This window comes from Hyla sarda, unplaced genomic scaffold (genome assembly GCF_029499605.1).
Source record: "Hyla sarda isolate aHylSar1 unplaced genomic scaffold, aHylSar1.hap1 scaffold_2154, whole genome shotgun sequence".
Lineage (NCBI taxonomy): Eukaryota > Metazoa > Chordata > Amphibia > Anura > Hylidae > Hyla > Hyla sarda.
Genome location: NW_026608822.1, coordinates 31,535 through 51,984, shown reverse-complemented (window position 1 = coordinate 51,984; position 20,450 = coordinate 31,535). Strand labels below are relative to the sequence as shown.

At 32.3% G+C, this 20,450-nt stretch overlaps 1 long non-coding RNA gene across 2 annotated transcripts; it reads left to right on the top strand.

Moving 5' to 3' along the window:
* The first annotated feature begins 4,180 nt into the window (after window positions 1-4,180).
* Window positions 4,181-18,519, top strand: LOC130319704 (uncharacterized). 2 transcript variants are annotated; one of them, XR_008865807.1, is made up of 4 exons: window positions 4,181-9,308; window positions 11,831-11,903; window positions 14,415-14,487; window positions 17,008-18,519. It is a non-coding gene; the product is annotated as an uncharacterized LOC130319704 (long non-coding RNA). The 2 variants fall into 2 exon arrangements; XR_008865808.1 differs by lacking the exon at window positions 11,831-11,903.
* The last annotated feature ends 1,931 nt before the right edge of the window (window positions 18,520-20,450 follow it).

Genomic DNA, 20,450 nt, shown 5'->3' with positions numbered 1-20,450 from the left:
AAAAACATAAATAAGAAGTAGATAAATAAATAAAACTGATTTGGACTAGTTTAAAAAGTACAAAAAATTAGGAAACGGTCGATAAAATAATAAAAAATTATCGGAATAGTTAGAGAGTTAAAGGGGTACTTCACAGCTCAGCTTTTGGAACAAACTGTTCCGAACGCTGGAGCCGGCGTGAGGAGCTGTTGACATCATAGCTCCGCCCCTCATGACATCACGCCCTGCCCCCTCAATGCAAGTCTGTGGGAGGGGGTGTGACGGCTCTACCCATTTAAAAATAAAAATAAATGCTTGATAAAATTATTTAAAAAATAATTTGTTGTATCAAAAATAAAATTCAGAAAAAAGAAAAGAAAATATTTAAAAACTCCCAAAAATGTTATAAATAAACCCCCAAAAAATCTACAATAGCTACAAACTTAGCATAAAAATATTAAAAAATATAAAAAAATACATAAAAATGGCCAAAAAAATTTGGAACCCCATAGAAAATACCCTAATGATAACCATAACCATACACTGTCTGTCAGCATAATGCTGATAGGCATAATACACTGCACTACAATAGTGGTGCAGTGTTTCAAAGAAAGGATCAGATCAGGAGTGAAAGGTCGTTCTCGTATGGGAAAAATAAAAATAGAAACCCAGAAATGTTATGAAAAAAATAACAATAAATAAGAAGTAAATAAATAAATAAAACTGATTAGGACTAGTTTAAAAAGTATAAAAAATTTTGAAACGGTCGATAAAATAATTTAAAAAATAGCGGAATAGTTACAGAGTTGAAGGGGTACTCCACAGCTCAGAATTTGGAACAAACTGTTCCGAAAACTGGAGACGGCGTCAGGAGCTCTTGACGTCATGGCCCCGCCTCCTCATGACGTTACACCCTGCCCCCTCAAATGAAGTCTATGGGAGGGGGTGTATCCCTTTAAAAATAAAAAATTAATGGTTGATAAAATTCTTTTTTTTAAAAAACATCAACCCGCCCCACAAAAACATCCCTTAAAAAATAAGTTGTTGGGAAAAAAAAACTACAATTCAGAATAAAGAAAAGAACATTTAAAAAAAAGCACCAAAATTTTATAAATAACCCCCAAAAAAATCTACAATAGATACACACATAGCATTAATGTGAGAGGCATAAATTATTTTATAAAATAATACAACCCTTCCCCCCTTTCAAAATTAAAAGGCATACATTCCCGTTGTATGATTAACTGTTGAATATAATATAACATTTTTCGATAAAATATTTATTAAAATAAAAAATATCAAAAATATACAGTATATTTTAATTTAAAAAAAACCTAGATCCCAATGTGTTCCAACTTTTTTTGTTCCTTTTTGTTATGCGGTTTCATAATGCCTGAGATAAGTAGTTCTGGCCCGAGAATGTTATATATATTAGCGTCTGTAGCATGTATCAGGAACATATTATCATACCTGTGTATTTTTACAGGTGACTGATGCCCGGTGAGAAGGTGTACGTGACATATGCCCTCGTCAGCTGCAAGAAAGGAACTTGGAGACAGGTAATTAATATTTATATTAATTACTGATAACGATCAGGCTAGATATCAAATCTAGACCTGCAGAGATGTCATAGTCTCTCCCTTATACATGAAGATATATGTGTTGTTAATAAGTATATCGTCTATAGACAGCTTCTTATATAACACAGCCATATCTCAGGTACAGAGATTAGGAACATGTATGATCCTTATTCTCAATTTTTCTATTTGTAGGAATCCCCTTTATCAATGTTTAATAGAATAGACTGAACTGTCTGCAGTGTTTACAATTTCACTTTAGACTGTTGGGTGACTGACCGCAAATTTAAGACTTAACTGTACTAAGTAAAGAAAAATCAATATTTTTTTTTTGCTTCAAATATATAATTATAGCCAAAGACATTAGCCATAATAAGTCATAGCCTTTTAACCTAATTCTGAAGGGCATAATACACTGCACTTTAATACTAATGCAGTATGTTATATGAGTGATCTAAAGATCGCTATTAAAAGTCCCCTTTATAAAACACTTAAAGGCTAGGTTCACACTAAGGAATTTCCAGCCGGAATAATTATTGCCGGAGGTTTCACGGGTGCATTGCCCTCCCCATAGATGGCAATGTATTCTGTATGGATCCTAGCTAATAAATAAGTTAAAAATAGATACTGTCATACTACTGCAGTCTATTAATATATGAGCTATCAAAAGATGGCTGCTTTATGTACCTTAATGGGAATAGTTAAAAACTAAAAGAAGAAAATTAAAGCTAATAAAATATACGAAAAACTATAGCTCCGCCTTAACAAAAACATCCCTTTAAAAAATTGTCTCAAATATAAAATGAAATTAAAAAATAAATATATGAAAAATCCCCAAAAAACTTTATAACCCCATAAAAAATACCCTAACGATAACAACAACCATACACTGTCTGTCAGCATAATGCTGAGAGGCAGAATACACTGCACTACAATAGTGGTGCAGTGTTTCATAGAAACTATCAGATCAGGAATGACAGGTCATTCTCGTATGGGAAAAACAAAAATAGAAAGGCAGAAATGCTATGAAAAACATAAATAAATAAGAAGTAGATAAATAAATAAAACTGATTTGGACTAGTTTAAAAAGTACAAAAAATTAGGAAACGGTCGATAAAATAATAAAAAATTATCGGAATAGTTAGAGAGTTAAAGGGGTATTTCACAGCTCAGCGTTTGGAACAAACTGTTCCGAACGCTGGAGCCGGCGTCAGGAGCTGTTGACATCATAGCTCCGCCCCTCATGACATCACGTCCTGCCCCCTCAATGCAAGTCTGTGGGAGGGGGTGTGACGGCTCTACCCATTTAAAAATAAAAATAAATGCTTGATAAAATTATTTAAAAAATAATTTGTTGTATCAAAAATAAAATTCAGAAAAAAGAAAAGAAAATATTTAAAAAATCCCAAAAATGTTATAAATAAACCCCCAAAAAATCTACAATAGCTACAAACTTAGCATAAATATATTAAAAAATATAAAAAAATACATAAAAATGCCCAAAAAAATTTGGAACCCCATAGAAAATACCCTAACGATAACCATAACCATACACTGTCTGTCATCATAATGCTGATAGGCGTAATACACTGCACTACAATAGTAGTGCAGTGTTTCAAAGAAAGGATCAGATCAGGAGTGAAAGGTCGTTCTCGTATGGGAAAAATAAAAATAGAAACCCAGAAATGTTATGAAAAAAATAACAATAAATAAGAAGTAAATAAATAAATAAAACTGATTAGGACTAGTTTAAAAAGTATAAAAAATTTAGAAACGGTCGATAAAATTATTTAAAAAATAGCGGAATAGTTACAGAGTTGAAGGGGTACTCCACAGCTCTGAGTTTGGAACAAACTGTTCCGAAAACTGGAGACGGCGTCAGGAGCTCTTGACGTCATGGCCCCGCCTCCTCATGACGTTACACCCTGCCCCCTCAAATGAAGTCTATGGGAGGGGGTGTATCCCTTTAAAAATAAAAAATTAATGGTTGATAAAAAAAATTTTTTTTAAAAACATCAACCCGCCCCACAAAAACATCCCTTAAAAAATAAGTTTTTGGAAAAAAAAACTACAATTCAGAATAAAGAAAAGAACATTAAAAAAAAGCACCAAAATTTTATAAATAAACCCCCAAAAAATCTACAATAGATACACACATAGCATTAATGTGAGAGGCATAAATTATTTTATAAAATAATACAACCCCTCCCCCCTTTCAAAATTAAAAGGCATACATTCCCGTTGTATGATTAACTGTTGAATATAATATAACATTTTTCGATAAAATATTTATTAAAACAAAATATCAAAAATATACAGTATATTTTAATTAAAAAAACACCTAGATCCCAATGTGTTCCAATTTTTTTTGTTCCTTTTTGTTATGCGGTTTCATAATGCCTGAGATAAGTAGTTCTGGCCCGAGAATGTTATATATATTAGCGTCTGTAGCATGTATCAGGAACATGTTATCATACCTGTGTCTTTTTACAGGTGACTGATGCCCGGTGAGAAGGTGAACGTGACATATGCCCTCGTCAGCTGCAAGAAAGGAACTTGGAGACAGGTAATTAATATTTATATTAATTACTGATAACGATCAGGCTAGATATCAAATTTAGACCTGCAGAGATGTCATAGTCTCTCCCTTATACATGAAGATATATGTGTTGTTAATAAGTATATCGTCTATAGACAGCTTCTTATATAACACAGCCATATCTCAGGAACAGAGATTAGGAACATGTATGATCCTTATTCTCTAATTTTTTATTTGTAGGAATCCCCTTTTTCAATATTTAATAGAATAGACTGAACTGACTGCAGTGTTTACAATTTCACTTTAAACTGCTGGGTGACTGAACGCAAATTTAAGACTTAACTGTACTAAGTAAAGAAAAATCAATATTTTTTTTTTGCTTCAAATATATAATTATAGCCAAAGACTTTAGCCATAATAATTCATAGCCTTTTAACTTAATTCTGAAGGGCATAATACACTGCACTTTAATACTAATGCAGTATGTTATATGAGTGATCTAAAGATCGCTGTTAAAAGTCCCCTTTATAAAACACTTAAAGGCTAGGTTCACACTGAGGAATTTCCAGCCGGAATAATTATTGCCGGAGGTTCCACGGGTGCATTGCCCTCCCCATAGATGGCAATGTATTCTGTATGGATCCTAGCTAAAAAATAAGTTAAAAATAGACACTGTCATACTACTGCAGTCTATTAATATATGAGCTATCAAAAGATGGCTGCTTTATGTCCCTTAATGGGAATAGTTCAAAACTAAAAGAAGAAAAACAAGGCTAATAAAATATAAAAAAAAAAAAAAACTTTAGCTCCGCCTTAAGAAAAACATCCCTTTAAAAAAATTGTATCAAATATAAAATGAAATTAAAAAATAAATATATGAAAAATCCCCAAAAAACTTTATAACCCCATAAAAAATACCCTAACGATAACAACAACCATACACTGTCTGTCAGCATAATGCTGAGAGGCAGAATACACTGCACTACAATAGTGGTGCAGTGTTTCATAGAAACTATCAGATCAGGAATGACAGGTCATTCTATTATGGGAAAAACAAAAATAGAAAGGCAGAAATGCTATGAAAAACATAAATAAATAAGAAGTAGATAAATAAATAAAACTGATTTGGACTAGTTTAAAAAGTACAAAAAATTAGGAAACGGTCAATAAAATAATAAAAAATTATCGGAATAGTTAGAGAGTTAAAGGGGTACTTCACAGCTCAGCGTTTGGAACAAACTGTTCCGAACGCTGGAGCCGGCGTCAGGAGCTGTTGACATCATAGCTCCGCCCCTCATGACATCACGCCCTGCCCCCTCAATGCAAGTCTGTGGGAGGGGGTGTGACGGCTCTACCCATTTAAAAATAAAAATAAATGCTTGATAAAATTATTTAAAAAATAATTTGTTGTATCAAAAATAAAATTCAGAAAAAAGAAAAGAAAATATTTAAAAACTCCCAAAAATGTTATAAATAAACCCCCAAAAAATCTACAATAGCTACAAACTTACCATAAAAATATTAAAAAATATAAAAAAAATACATAAAAATGGCCAAAAAAATTTGGAACCCCATAGAAAATACCCTAATGATAACCATAACCATACACTGTCTGTCAGCATAATGCTGATAGGCATAATACACTGCACTACAATAGTGGTGCAGTGTTTCAAAGAAAGGATCAGATCAGGAGTGAAAGGTCGTTCTCGTATGGGAAAAATAAAAATAGAAACCCAGAAATGTTATGAAAAAAATAACAATAAATAAGAAGTAAATAAATAAATAAAACTGATTAGGACTAGTTTAAAAAGTATAAAAAATTTAGAAACGGTCGATAAAATAATTTAAAAAATAGCGGAATAGTTACAGAGTTGAAGGGGTACTCCACAGCTCAGAGTTTGGAACAAACTGTTCCGAAAACTGGAGACGGCGTCAGGAGCTCTTGACGTCATGGCCCCGCCTCCTCATGACGTTACACCCTGCCCCCTCAAATGAAGTCTATGGGAGGGGGTGTATCCCTTTAAAAATAAAAAATTAATGGTTGATAAAATTCTTTTTTAAAAAAAACATCAACCCGCCCCACAAAAACATCCCTTAAAAAATAAGTTGTTGGAAAAAAAAAACTACAATTCAGAATAAAGAAAAGAACATTTAAAAAAAAGCACCAAAATTTTATAAATAACCCCCAAAAAAATCTACAATAGATACACACACAGCATTAATGTGAGAGGCATAAATTATTTTATAAAATAATACAACCCTTCCCCCCTTTCAAAATTAAAAGGCATACATTCCCGTTGTATGATTAACTGTTGAATATAATATAACATTTTTCGATAAAATATTTATTAAAATAAAAAATATCAAAAATATACAGTATATTTTAATTAAAAAAAAAACCTAGATCCCAATGTGTTCCAACTTTTTTTGTTCCTTTTTGTTATGCGGTTTCATAATGCCTGAGATAAGTAGTTCTGGCCCGAGAATGTTATATATATTAGCGTCTGTAGCATGTATCAGGAACATGTTATCATACCTGTGTCTTTTTACAGGTGACTGATGCCCGGTGAGAAGGTGAACGTGACATATGCCCTCGTCAGCTGCAAGAAAGGAACTTGGAGACAGGTAATTAATATTTATATTAATTACTGATAACGATCAGGCTAGATATCAAATCTAGACCTGCAGAGATGTCATAGTCTCTCCCTTATACATGAAGATATATGTGTTGTTAATAAGTATATCGTCTATAGACAGCTTCTTATATAACACAGCCATATCTCAGGAACAGAGATTAGGAACATGTATGATCCTTATTCTCTAATTTTTTATTTGTAGGAATCCCCTTTTTCAATATTTAATAGAATAGACTGAACTGTCTGCAGTGTTTACAATTTCACTTTAGACTGTTGGGTGACTGACCGCAAATTTAAGACTTAACTGTACTAAGTAAAGAAAAATCAATATTTTTTTTTGCTTCAAATATATTATTATAGCCAAAGACATTAGCCATAATAAGTCATAGCCTTTTAACCTAATTATGAAGGGCATGATACACTGCACTTTAATACTAATGCAGTATGTTATATGAGTGATCTAAAGATCGCTATTAAAAGTCCCCTTTATAAAACACTTAAAGGCTAGGTTCACACTAAGGAATTTCCAGCCGGAATAATTATTGCCGGAGGTTTCACGGGTGCATTGCCCTCCCCATAGATGGCAATGTATTCTGTATGGATCCTAGCTAATAAATAAGTTAAAAATAGATACTGTCATACTACTGCAGTCTATTAATATATGAGCTATCAAAAGATGGCTGCTTTATGTACCTTAATGGGAATAGTTAAAAACTAAAAGAAGAAAATTAAAGCTAATAAAATATACGAAAAACTATAGCTCCGCCTTAACAAAAACATCCCTTTAAAAAAATTGTCTCAAATATAAAATGAAATTAAAAAATAAATATATGAAAAATCCCCAAAAAACTTTATAACCCCATAAAAAATACCCTAACGATAACAACAACCATACACTGTCTGTCAGCATAATGCTGAGAGGCAGAATACACTGCACTACAATAGTGGTGCAGTGTTTCATAGAAACTATCAGATCAGGAATGACAGGTCATTCTCGTATGGGAAAAACAAAAATAGAAAGGCAGAAATGCTATGAAAAACATAAATAAATAAGAAGTAGATAAATAAATAAAACTGATTTGGACTAGTTTAAAAAGTACAAAAAATTAGGAAACGGTCGATAAAATAATAAAAAATTATCGGAATAGTTAGAGAGTTAAAGGGGTACTTCACAGCTCAGCGTTTGGAACAAACTGTTCCGAACGCTGGAGCCGGTGTCAATAGCTGTTGACATCATAGCTCCGCCCCTCATGACATCACGCCCTGCCCCCTCAATGCAAGTCTGTGGGAGGGGGTGTGACGGCTCTACCCATTTAAAAATAAAAATAAATGCTTGATAAAATTATTTAAAAAATAATTTGTTGTATCAAAAATAAAATTCAGAAAAAAGAAAAGAAAATATTTAAAAAATCCCAAAAATGTTATAAATAAACCCCCAAAAAATCTACAATAGCTACAAACTTAGCATAAAAATATTAAAAAATATAAAAAAAATACATAAAAATGGCCCAAAAAATTTGGAACCCCATAGAAAATACCCTAATGATAACCATAACCATACACTGTCTGTCAGCATAATGCTGATAGGCATAATACACTGCACTACAATAGTGGTGCAGTGTTTCAAAGAAAGGATCAGATCAGGAGTGAAAGGTCGTTCTCGTATGGGAAAAATAAAAATAGAAACCCAGAAATGTTATGAAAAAAATAACAATAAATAAGAAGTAAATAAATAAATAAAACTGATTAGGACTAGTTTAAAAAGTATAAAAAATTTAGAAACGGTCGATAAAATAATTTAAAAAATAGCGGAATAGTTACAGAGTTGAAGGGGTACTCCACAGCTCAGAGTTTGGAACAAACTGTTCCGAAAACTGGAGACGGCGTCAGGAGCTCTTGACGTCATGGCCCCGCCTCCTCATGACGTTACACCCTGCCCCCTCAAATGAAGTCTATGGGAGGGGGTGTATCCCTATAAAAATAAAAAATTAATGGTTGATAAAATTCTTTTTTAAAAAAAACATCAACCCGCCCCACAAAAACATCCCTTAAAAAATAAGTTGTTGGGAAAAAAAAACTACAATTCAGAATAAAGAAAAGAACATTTAAAAAAAAGCACCAAAATTTTATAAATAACCCCCCAAAAAAATCTACAATAGATACACACATAGCATTAATGTGAGAGGCATAAATTATTTTATAAAATAATACAACCATTCCCCCCTTTCAAAATTAAAAGGCATACATTCCCGTTGTATGATTAACTGTTGAATATAATATAACATTTTTCGATAAAATATTTATTAAAACAAAATATCAAAAATATACAGTATATTTTAATTAAAAAAACACCTAGATCCCAATGTGTTCCAATTTTTTTTGTTCCTTTTTGTTATGCGGTTTCATAATGCCTGAGATAAGTAGTTCTGGCCCGAGAATGTTATATATATTAGCGTCTGTAGCATGTATCAGGAACATGTTATCATACCTGTGTCTTTTTACAGGTGACTGATGCCCGGTGAGAAGGTGTACGTGACATATGCCCTCGTCAGCTGCAAGAAAGGAACTTGGAGACAGGTAATTAATATTTATATTAATTACTGATAACGATCAGGCTAGATATCAAATCTAGACCTGCAGAGATGTCATAGTCTCTCCCTTATACATGAAGATATATGTGTTGTTAATAAGTATATCGTCTATAGACAGCTTCTTATATAACACAGCCATATCTCAGGAACAGAGATTAGGAACATGTATGATCCTTATTCTCTAATTTTTTATTTGTAGGAATCCCCTTTTTCAATATTTAATAGAATAGACTGAACTGTCTGCAGTGTTTACAATTTCACTTTAGACTGTTGGGTGACTGACCGCAAATTTAAGACTTAACTGTACTAAGTAAAGAAAAATCTATATTTTTTTTTTGCTTCAAATATATAATTATAGCCAAAGACATTAGCCATAATAAGTCATAGCCTTTTAACCTAATTCTGAAGGGCATAATACACTGCACTTTAATACTAATGCAGTATGTTATATGAGTGATCTAAAGATCGCTATTAAAAGTCCCCTTTATAAAACACTTAAAGGCTAGGTTCACACTAAGGAATTTCCAGCTGGAATAATTATTGCCGGAGGTTCCACGGGTGCATTGCCCTCCCCATAGATGGCAATGTATTCTGTATGGATCCTAGCTAAAAAATAAGTTAAAAATAGATACTGTCATACTACTGCAGTCTATTAATATATGAGCTATCGAAAGATGGCTGCTTTATGTACCTTAATGGGAATAGTTCAAAACTAAAAGAAGAAAAACAAGGCTAATAAAATATAAAAAAAAAAAAAACTTTAGCTCCGCCTTAAGAAAAACATCCCTTTAAAAAAATTGTATCAAATATAAAATGAAATTAAAAAATAAATATATGAAAAATCCCCAAAAAACTTTATAACCCCATAAAAAATACTCTAACGATAACAACAACCATACACTGTCTGTCAGCATAATGCTGAGAGGCAGAATACACTGCACTACAATAGTGGTGCAGTGTTTCATAGAAACTATCATATCAGGAATGACAGGTCATTCTATTATGGGAAAAACAAAAATAGAAAGGCAGAAATGCTATGAAAAACATAAATAAATAAGAAGTAGATAAATAAATAAAACTGATTTGGACTAGTTTAAAAAGTACAAAAAATTAGGAAACGGTCGATAAAATAATAAAAAATTATCGGAATAGTTAGAGAGTTAAAGGGGTACTTCACAGCTCAGCTTTTGGAACAAACTGTTCCGAACGCTGGAGCCGGCGTGAGGAGCTGTTGACATCATAGCTCCGCCCCTCATGACATCACGCCCTGCCCCCTCAATGCAAGTCTGTGGGAGGGGGTGTGACGGCTCTACCCATTTAAAAATAAAAATAAATGCTTGATAAAATTATTTAAAAAATAATTTGTTGTATCAAAAATAAAATTCAGAAAAAAGAAAAGAAAATATTTAAAAACTCCCAAAAATGTTATAAATAAACCCCCAAAAAATCTACAATAGCTACAAACTTAGCATAAAAATATTAAAAAATATAAAAAAATACATAAAAATGGCCAAAAAAATTTGGAACCCCATAGAAAATACCCTAATGATAACCATAACCATACACTGTCTGTCAGCATAATGCTGATAGGCATAATACACTGCACTACAATAGTGGTGCAGTGTTTCAAAGAAAGGATCAGATCAGGAGTGAAAGGTCGTTCTCGTATGGGAAAAATAAAAATAGAAACCCAGAAATGTTATGAAAAAAATAACAATAAATAAGAAGTAAATAAATAAATAAAACTGATTAGGACTAGTTTAAAAAGTATAAAAAATTTTGAAACGGTCGATAAAATAATTTAAAAAATAGCGGAATAGTTACAGAGTTGAAGGGGTACTCCACAGCTCAGAATTTGGAACAAACTGTTCCGAAAACTGGAGACGGCGTCAGGAGCTCTTGACGTCATGGCCCCGCCTCCTCATGACGTTACACCCTGCCCCCTCAAATGAAGTCTATGGGAGGGGGTGTATCCCTTTAAAAATAAAAAATTAATGGTTGATAAAATTCTTTTTTTTAAAAAACATCAACCCGCCCCACAAAAACATCCCTTAAAAAATAAGTTGTTGGGAAAAAAAAACTACAATTCAGAATAAAGAAAAGAACATTTAAAAAAAAGCACCAAAATTTTATAAATAACCCCCCAAAAAATCTACAATAGATACACACATAGCATTAATGTGAGAGGCATAAATTATTTTATAAAATAATACAACCCTTCCCCCCTTTCAAAATTAAAAGGCATACATTCCCGTTGTATGATTAACTGTTGAATATAATATAACATTTTTCGATAAAATATTTATTAAAATAAAAAATATCAAAAATATACAGTATATTTTAATTTAAAAAAAACCTAGATCCCAATGTGTTCCAACTTTTTTTGTTCCTTTTTGTTATGCGGTTTCATAATGCCTGAGATAAGTAGTTCTGGCCCGAGAATGTTATATATATTAGCGTCTGTAGCATGTATCAGGAACATATTATCATACCTGTGTCTTTTTACAGGTGACTGATGCCCGGTGAGAAGGTGTACGTAAAATATGCCCTCGTCAGCTGCAAGAAAGGAACTTGGAGACAGGTAATTAATATTTATATTAATTACTGATAACGATCAGGCTAGATATCAAATCTAGACCTGCAGAGATGTCATAGTCTCTCCCTTATACATGAAGATATATGTGTTGTTAATAAGTATATCGTCTATAGACAGCTTCTTATATAACACAGCCATATCTCAGGTACAGAGATTAGGAACATGTATGATCCTTATTCTCAATTTTTCTATTTGTAGGAATCCCCTTTATCAATGTTTAATAGAATAGACTGAACTGTCTGCAGTGTTTACAATTTCACTTTAGACTGTTGGGTGACTGACCGCAAATTTAAGACTTAACTGTACTAAGTAAAGAAAAATCAATATTTTTTTTTTGCTTCAAATATATAATTATAGCCAAAGACATTAGCCATAATAAGTCATAGCCTTTTAACCTAATTCTGAAGGGCATAATACACTGCACTTTAATACTAATGCAGTATGTTATATGAGTGATCTAAAGATCGCTATTAAAAGTCCCCTTTATAAAACACTTAAAGGCTAGGTTCACACTAAGGAATTTCCAGCCGGAATAATTATTGCCGGAGGTTTCACGGGTGCATTGCCCTCCCCATAGATGGCAATGTATTCTGTATGGATCCTAGCTAATAAATAAGTTAAAAATAGATACTGTCATACTACTGCAGTCTATTAATATATGAGCTATCAAAAGATGGCTGCTTTATGTACCTTAATGGGAATAGTTAAAAACTAAAAGAAGAAAATTAAAGCTAATAAAATATACGAAAAACTATAGCTCCGCCTTAACAAAAACATCCCTTTAAAAAAATTGTCTCAAATATAAAATGAAATTAAAAAATAAATATATGAAAAATCCCCAAAAAACTTTATAACCCCATAAAAAATACCCTAACGATAACAACAACCATACACTGTCTGTCAGCATAATGCTGAGAGGCAGAATACACTGCACTACAATAGTGGTGCAGTGTTTCATAGAAACTATCAGATCAGGAATGACAGGTCATTCTCGTATGGGAAAAACAAAAATAGAAAGGCAGAAATGCTATGAAAAACATAAATAAATAAGAAGTAGATAAATAAATAAAACTGATTTGGACTAGTTTAAAAAGTACAAAAAATTAGGAAACGGTCGATAAAATAATAAAAAATTATCGGAATAGTTAGAGTTAAAGGGGTATTTCACAGCTCAGCGTTTGGAACAAACTGTTCCGAACGCTGGAGCCGGCGTCAGGAGCTGTTGACATCATAGCTCCGCCCCTCATGACATCACGTCCTGCCCCCTCAATGCAAGTCTGTGGGAGGGGGTGTGACGGCTCTACCCATTTAAAAATAAAAATAAATGCTTGATAAAATTATTTAAAAAATAATTTGTTGTATCAAAAATAAAATTCAGAAAAAAGAAAAGAAAATATTTAAAAAATCCCAAAAATGTTATAAATAAACCCCCAAAAAATCTACAATAGCTACAAACTTAGCATAAATATATTAAAAAATATAAAAAAATACATAAAAATGCCCAAAAAAATTTGGAACCCCATAGAAAATACCCTAACGATAACCATAACCATACACTGTCTGTCATCATAATGCTGATAGGCGTAATACACTGCACTACAATAGTAGTGCAGTGTTTCAAAGAAAGGATCAGATCAGGAGTGAAAGGTCGTTCTCGTATGGGAAAAATAAAAATAGAAACCCAGAAATGTTATGAAAAAAATAACAATAAATAAGAAGTAAATAAATAAATAAAACTGATTAGGACTAGTTTAAAAAGTATAAAAAATTTAGAAACGGTCGATAAAATTATTTAAAAAATAGCGGAATAGTTACAGAGTTGAAGGGGTACTCCACAGCTCTGAGTTTGGAACAAACTGTTCCGAAAACTGGAGACGGCGTCAGGAGCTCTTGACGTCATGGCCCCGCCTCCTCATGACGTTACACCCTGCCCCCTCAAATGAAGTCTATGGGAGGGGGTGTATCCCTTTAAAAATAAAAAATTAATGGTTGATAAAAAAATTTTTTTTTAAAAACATCAACCCGCCCCACAAAAACATCCCTTAAAAAATAAGTTTTTGGAAAAAAAAACTACAATTCAGAATAAAGAAAAGAACATTAAAAAAAAAGCACCAAAATTTTATAAATAAACCCCCAAAAAATCTACAATAGATACACACATAGCATTAATGTGAGAGGCATAAATTATTTTATAAAATAATACAACCCCTCCCCCCTTTCAAAATTAAAAGGCATACATTCCCGTTGTATGATTAACTGTTGAATATAATATAAAATTTTTCGATAAAATATTTATTAAAACAAAATATCAAAAATATACAGTATATTTTAATTAAAAAAACACCTAGATCCCAATGTGTTCCAATTTTTTTTGTTCCTTTTTGTTATGCGGTTTCATAATGCCTGAGATAAGTAGTTCTGGCCCGAGAATGTTATATATATTAGCGTCTGTAGCATGTATCAGGAACATGTTATCATACCTGTGTCTTTTTACAGGTGACTGATGCCCGGTGAGAAGGTGAACGTGACATATGCCCTCGTCAGCTGCAAGAAAGGAACTTGGAGACAGGTAATTAATATTTATATTAATTACTGATAACGATCAGGCTAGATATCAAATCTAGACCTGCAGAGATGTCATAGTCTCTCCCTTATACATGAAGATATATGTGTTGTTAATAAGTATATCGTCTATAGACAGCTTCTTATATAACACAGCCATATCTCAGGAACAGAGATTAGGAACATGTATGATCCTTATTCTCTAATTTTTTATTTGTAGGAATCCCCTTTTTCAATATTTAATAGAATAGACTGAACTGACTGCAGTGTTTACAATTTCACTTTAAACTGCTGGGTGACTGAACGCAAATTTAAGACTTAACTGTACTAAGTAAAGAAAAATCAATATTTTTTTTTTTGCTTCAAATATATAATTATAGCCAAAGACTTTAGCCATAATAATTCATAGCCTTTTAACTTAATTCTGAAGGGCATAATACACTGCACTTTAATACTAATGCAGTATGTTATATGAGTGATCTAAAGATCGCTGTTAAAAGTCCCCTTTATAAAACACTTAAAGGCTAGGTTCACACTGAGGAATTACCAGCCGGAATAATTATTGCCGGAGGTTCCACGGGTGCATTGCCCTCCCCATAGATGGCAATGTATTCTGTATGGATCCTAGCTAAAAAATAAGTTAAAAATAGACACTGTCATACTACTGCAGTCTATTAATATATGAGCTATCAAAAGATGGCTGCTTTATGTCCCTTAATGGGAATAGTTAAAAACTAAAAGAAGAAAAACAAGGCTAATAAAATATTTAAAAAAAACTATAGCTCCGCCTTAACAAATACATCCCTTTAAAAAAATTGTATCAAATATAAAATTAAATAAAAAAATAAATATATGAAAAATCCCCAAAAAACGTTATAACCCCATAAAAAATACCCTAACGATAACAACAACCATACACTGTCTGCCAGCATAATGCTGAGAGGCAGAATACACTGCACTACAATAGTGGTGCAGTGTTTCATAGAAACTATCAGATCAGGAATGACAGGTCATTCTCGTATGGGAAAAACAAAAATTGAAAGGCAGAAATGCTATGAAAAACATAAATAAATAAGAAGTAGATAAATAAATAAAACTGATTTGGACTAGTTTAAAAAGTACAAAAAATTAGGAAACGGTCGATAAAATAATAAAAAATTATCGGAATAGTTAGAGAGTTAAAGGGGTACTTCACAGCTCAGCGTTTGGAACAAACTGTTCCGAACGCTGGAGCCGGCGTCAGGAGCTGTTGACATCATAGCTCCGCCCCTCATGACATCACGCCCTGCCCCCTCAATGCAAGTCTGTGGGAGGGGGTGTGACGGCTCTACCCATTTAAAAATAAAAATAAATGCTTGATAAAATTATTTCAAAAATAATTTGTTGTATCAAAAATAAAATTCAGAGAAAAGAAAAGAAAATATTTAAAAAATCCCAAAAATGTTATAAATAAACCCCCAAAAAATCTACAATAGCTTCAAACTTAGCATAAAAATCTTAAAAAATATAAAAAAATACATAAAAATTCCCCAAAAAATTTGGAACCCCATAGAAAATACCCTAACGATAACCATAACCATACACTGTCTGTCAGCATAATGCTGATAGGCATAATACACTGCACTACAATAGTGGTGCAGTGTTTCAAAGAAAGGATCAGATCAGGAGTGAAAGGTCGTTCTCGTATGGGAAAAATAAAAATAGAAACCCAGAAATGTTATGAAAAAAATAACAATAAATAAGAAGTAAATAAATAAATAAAACTGATTAGGACTAGTTTAAAAAGTATAAAAAATTTAGAAACGGTCGATAAAATAATTTTAAAAATAGCGGAATAGTTACAGAGTTGAAGGGGTACTCCACAGCTCAGAGTTTGGAACAAACTGTTCCGAAAACTGGAGACGGCGTCAGGAGCTCTTGACGTCATGGCCCCGCCTCCTCATGACGTTACACCCTGCCCCCTCAAATGAAGTCTATGGGAGGGGGTGTATCCATTTAAAAATAAAAAATTAATGGTTGATAAAATTCTTTTTTTTTTAAAAACATCAACCCGCCCCACAAAAACATCCCTTAAAAAATGAGTTTTTTGAAAAAAAAAAACTACAATTCAGAATAAAGAAAAGGACATTTAAAAAAAGCACAAAAATTTTATAAATAAACCCCAAAAAAATCTACAATAGATACACACATAGCATTAATGTGAGAGGCATAAATTATTTTATAAAATAATACAACCCTTCCCCCCTTTCAAAATTAAAAGGCATACATTCCCGTTGTATGATTAACTGTTGAATATAATATAACATTTTTCGATAAAATATTTATTAAAATAAAAAATATCAAAAATATACAGTATATTTTAATTTAAAAAAAAACTAGATCCCAATGTGTTCCAACTTTTTTTGTTCCTTTTTGTTATGCGGTTTCATAATGCCTGAGATAAGTAGTTCTGGCCCGAAAATGTTATATATATTAGCGTCTGTAGCATGTATTAGGAACATGTTATCATACCTGTGTCTTTTTACAGGTGACTGATGCCCGGTGAGAAGGTGAACGTGACATATGCCCTCGTCAGCTGCAAGAAAGGAACTTGGAGACAGGTAATTAATATTTATATTAATTACTGATAACGATCAGGCTAGATATCAAATCTAGACCTGCAGAGATGTCATAGTCTCTCCCTTATACATGAAGATATATGTGTTGTTAATAAGTATATCGTCTATAGACAGCTTCTTATATAACACAGCCATATCTCAGGTACAGAGATTAGGAACATGTATGATCCTTATTCTCTATTTTTTTATTTGTAGGAATCCCCTTTATCAATGTTTAATAGAATAGACTGAACTGTCTGCAGTGTTTACAATTTCACTTTAGACTGTTGGGTGACTGACCGCAAATTTAAGACTTAACTGTACTAAGTAAAGAAAAATCAATATTTTTTTTTTGCTTCAAATATATAATTATAGCCAAAAACATTAGCCATAATAAGTCATAGCCTTTTAACCTAATTCTGAAGGGCATAATACACTGCACTTTAATACTAATGCAGTATGTTATATGAGTGATCTAAAGATCGCTATTAAAAGTCCCCTTTATAAAACACTTAAAGGCTAGGTTCACACTAAGGAATTTCCAGCCGAAATAATTATTGCCGGAGGTTCCACGAATGCATTGCCCTCCCCATAGATGGCAATGTATTCTGTATGGATCCTAGCTAAAAAATAAGTTAAAAATAGATACTGTCATACTACTGCAGTCTATTAATATATGAGCTATCGAAAGATGGCTGCTTTATGTACCTTAATGGGAATAGTTAAAAACTAAAAGAAGAAAATTAAATCTAATAAAATATACGAAAAACTATAGCTCCGCCTTAACAAAAATATCCCTTTAAAAAAATTGTCTCAAATAAAAAATGAAATTAAAAAATAAATATATGAAAAATCCCCAAAAAACTTTATAACCCCATAAAAAATACCCTAACGATAACAACAACCATACACTGTCTGCCAGCATAATGCTGAGAGGCAGAATACACTGCACTACAATAGTGGTGCAGTGTTTCATAGAAACTATCAGATCAGGAATGACAGGTCATTCTCGTATGGGAAAAACAAAAATAGAAAGGCAGAAATGCTATGAAAAACATAAATAAATAAGAAGTAGATAAATAAATAAAACTGATTTGGACTAGTTTAAAAAGTACAAAAAATTAGGAAACGGTCGATAAAATAATAAAAAATTATCGGAATAGTTAGAGAGTTAAAGGGGTACTTCACAGCTCAGCGTTTGGAACAAACTATTCCGAACGCTGGAGCCGACGTCAGGAGCTGTTGACATCATAGCTCCGCCCCTCATGACATCACGTCCTGCCCCCTCAATGCAAGTCTGTGGGAGGGGGTGTGACGGCTCTACCCATTTAAAAATAAAAATAAATGCTTGATAAAATTATTTTAAAAATAATTTGTTGTATCAAAAATAAAATTCAGAAAAAGAAAAGAAAATATTTAAAAAAATCCCAAAAATGTTATAAATAAACCCCCAAAAAATCTACAATAGCTACAAACTTAGCATAAATATATTAAAAAATATTAAAAAATACATAAAAATGCCCCAAAAAATTTGGAACCCCATAGAAAATACCCTAACGATAACCATAACCATACACTGTCTGTCAGCATAATGCTGATAGGCATAATACACTGCACTACAATAGTGGTGCAGTGTTTCAAAGAAAGGATCAGATCAGGAGTGAAAGGTCGTTCTCGTATGGGAAAAATAAAAATAGAAACCCAGAAATGTTATGAAAAAAATAACAATAAATAAGAAGTAAATAAATAAATAAAACTGATTAGGACTAGTTTAAAAAGTATAAAAAATTTAGAAACGGTCGATAAAATTATTTAAAAAATAGCGGAATAGTTACAGAGTTGAAGGGGTACTCCACAGCTCTGAGTTTGGAACAAACTGTTCCGAAAACTGGAGACGGCGTCAGGAGCTCTTGACGTCATGGCCCCGCCTCCTCATGACGTTACACCCTGCCCCCTCAAATGAAGTCTATGGGAGGGGGTGTATCCCTTTAAAAATAAAAAATTAATGGTTGATAAAAAAAAATTTTTTTAAAAACATCAACCCGCCCCACAAAAACATCCCTTAAAAAATAAGTTTTTGGAAAAAAAAACTACAATTCAGAATAAAGAAAAGAACATTAAAAAAAAGCACCAAAATTTTATAAATAAACCCCCAAAAAATCTACAATAGATACACACATAGCATTAATGTGAGAGGCATAAATTATTTTATAAAATAATACAACCCCTCCCCCCTTTCAAAATTAAAAGGCATACATTCCCGTTGTATGATTAACTGTTGAATATAATATAACATTTTTCGATAAAATATTTATTAAAACAAAATATCAAAAATATACAGTATATTTTAATTAAAAAAACACCTAGATCCCAATGTGTTCCAATTTTTTTTGTTCCTTTTTGTTATGCGGTTTCATAATGCCTGAGATAAGTAGTTCTGGCCCGAGAATGTTATATATATTAGCGTCTGTAGCATGTATCAGGAACATGTTATCATACCTGTGTCTTTTTACAGGTGACTGATGCCCGGTGAGAAGGTGAACGTGACATATGCCCTCGTCAGCTGCAAGAAAGGAACTTGGAGACAGGTAATTAATATTTATATTAATTACTGATAACGATCAGGCTAGATATCAAATTTAGACCTGCAGAGATGTCATAGTCTCTCCCTTATACATGAAGATATATGTGTTGTTAATAAGTATATCGTCTATAGACAGCTTCTTATATAACACAGCCATATCTCAGGAACAGAGATTAGGAACATGTATGATCCTTATTCTCTAATTTTTTATTTGTAGGAATCCCCTTTTTCAATATTTAATAGAATAGACTGAACTGACTGCAGTGTTTACAATTTCACTTTAAACTGCTGGGTGACTGAACGCAAATTTAAGACTTAACTGTACTAAGTAAAGAAAAATCAATATTTTTTTTTTGCTTCAAATATATAATTATAGCCAAAGACTTTAGCCATAATAATTCATAGCCTTTTAACTTAATTCTGAAGGGCATAATACACTGCACTTTAATACTAATGCAGTATGTTATATGAGTGATCTAAAGATCGCTGTTAAAAGTCCCCTTTATAAAACACTTAAAGGCTAGGTTCACACTGAGGAATTTCCAGCCGGAATAATTATTGCCGGAGGTTCCACGGGTGCATTGCCCTCCCCATAGATGGCAATGTATTCTGTATGGATCCTAGCTAAAAAATAAGTTAAAAATAGACACTGTCATACTACTGCAGTCTATTAATATATGAGCTATCAAAAGATGGCTGCTTTATGTCCCTTAATGGGAATAGTTCAAAACTAAAAGAAGAAAAACAAGGCTAATAAAATATAAAAAAAAAAAAAAACTTTAGCTCCGC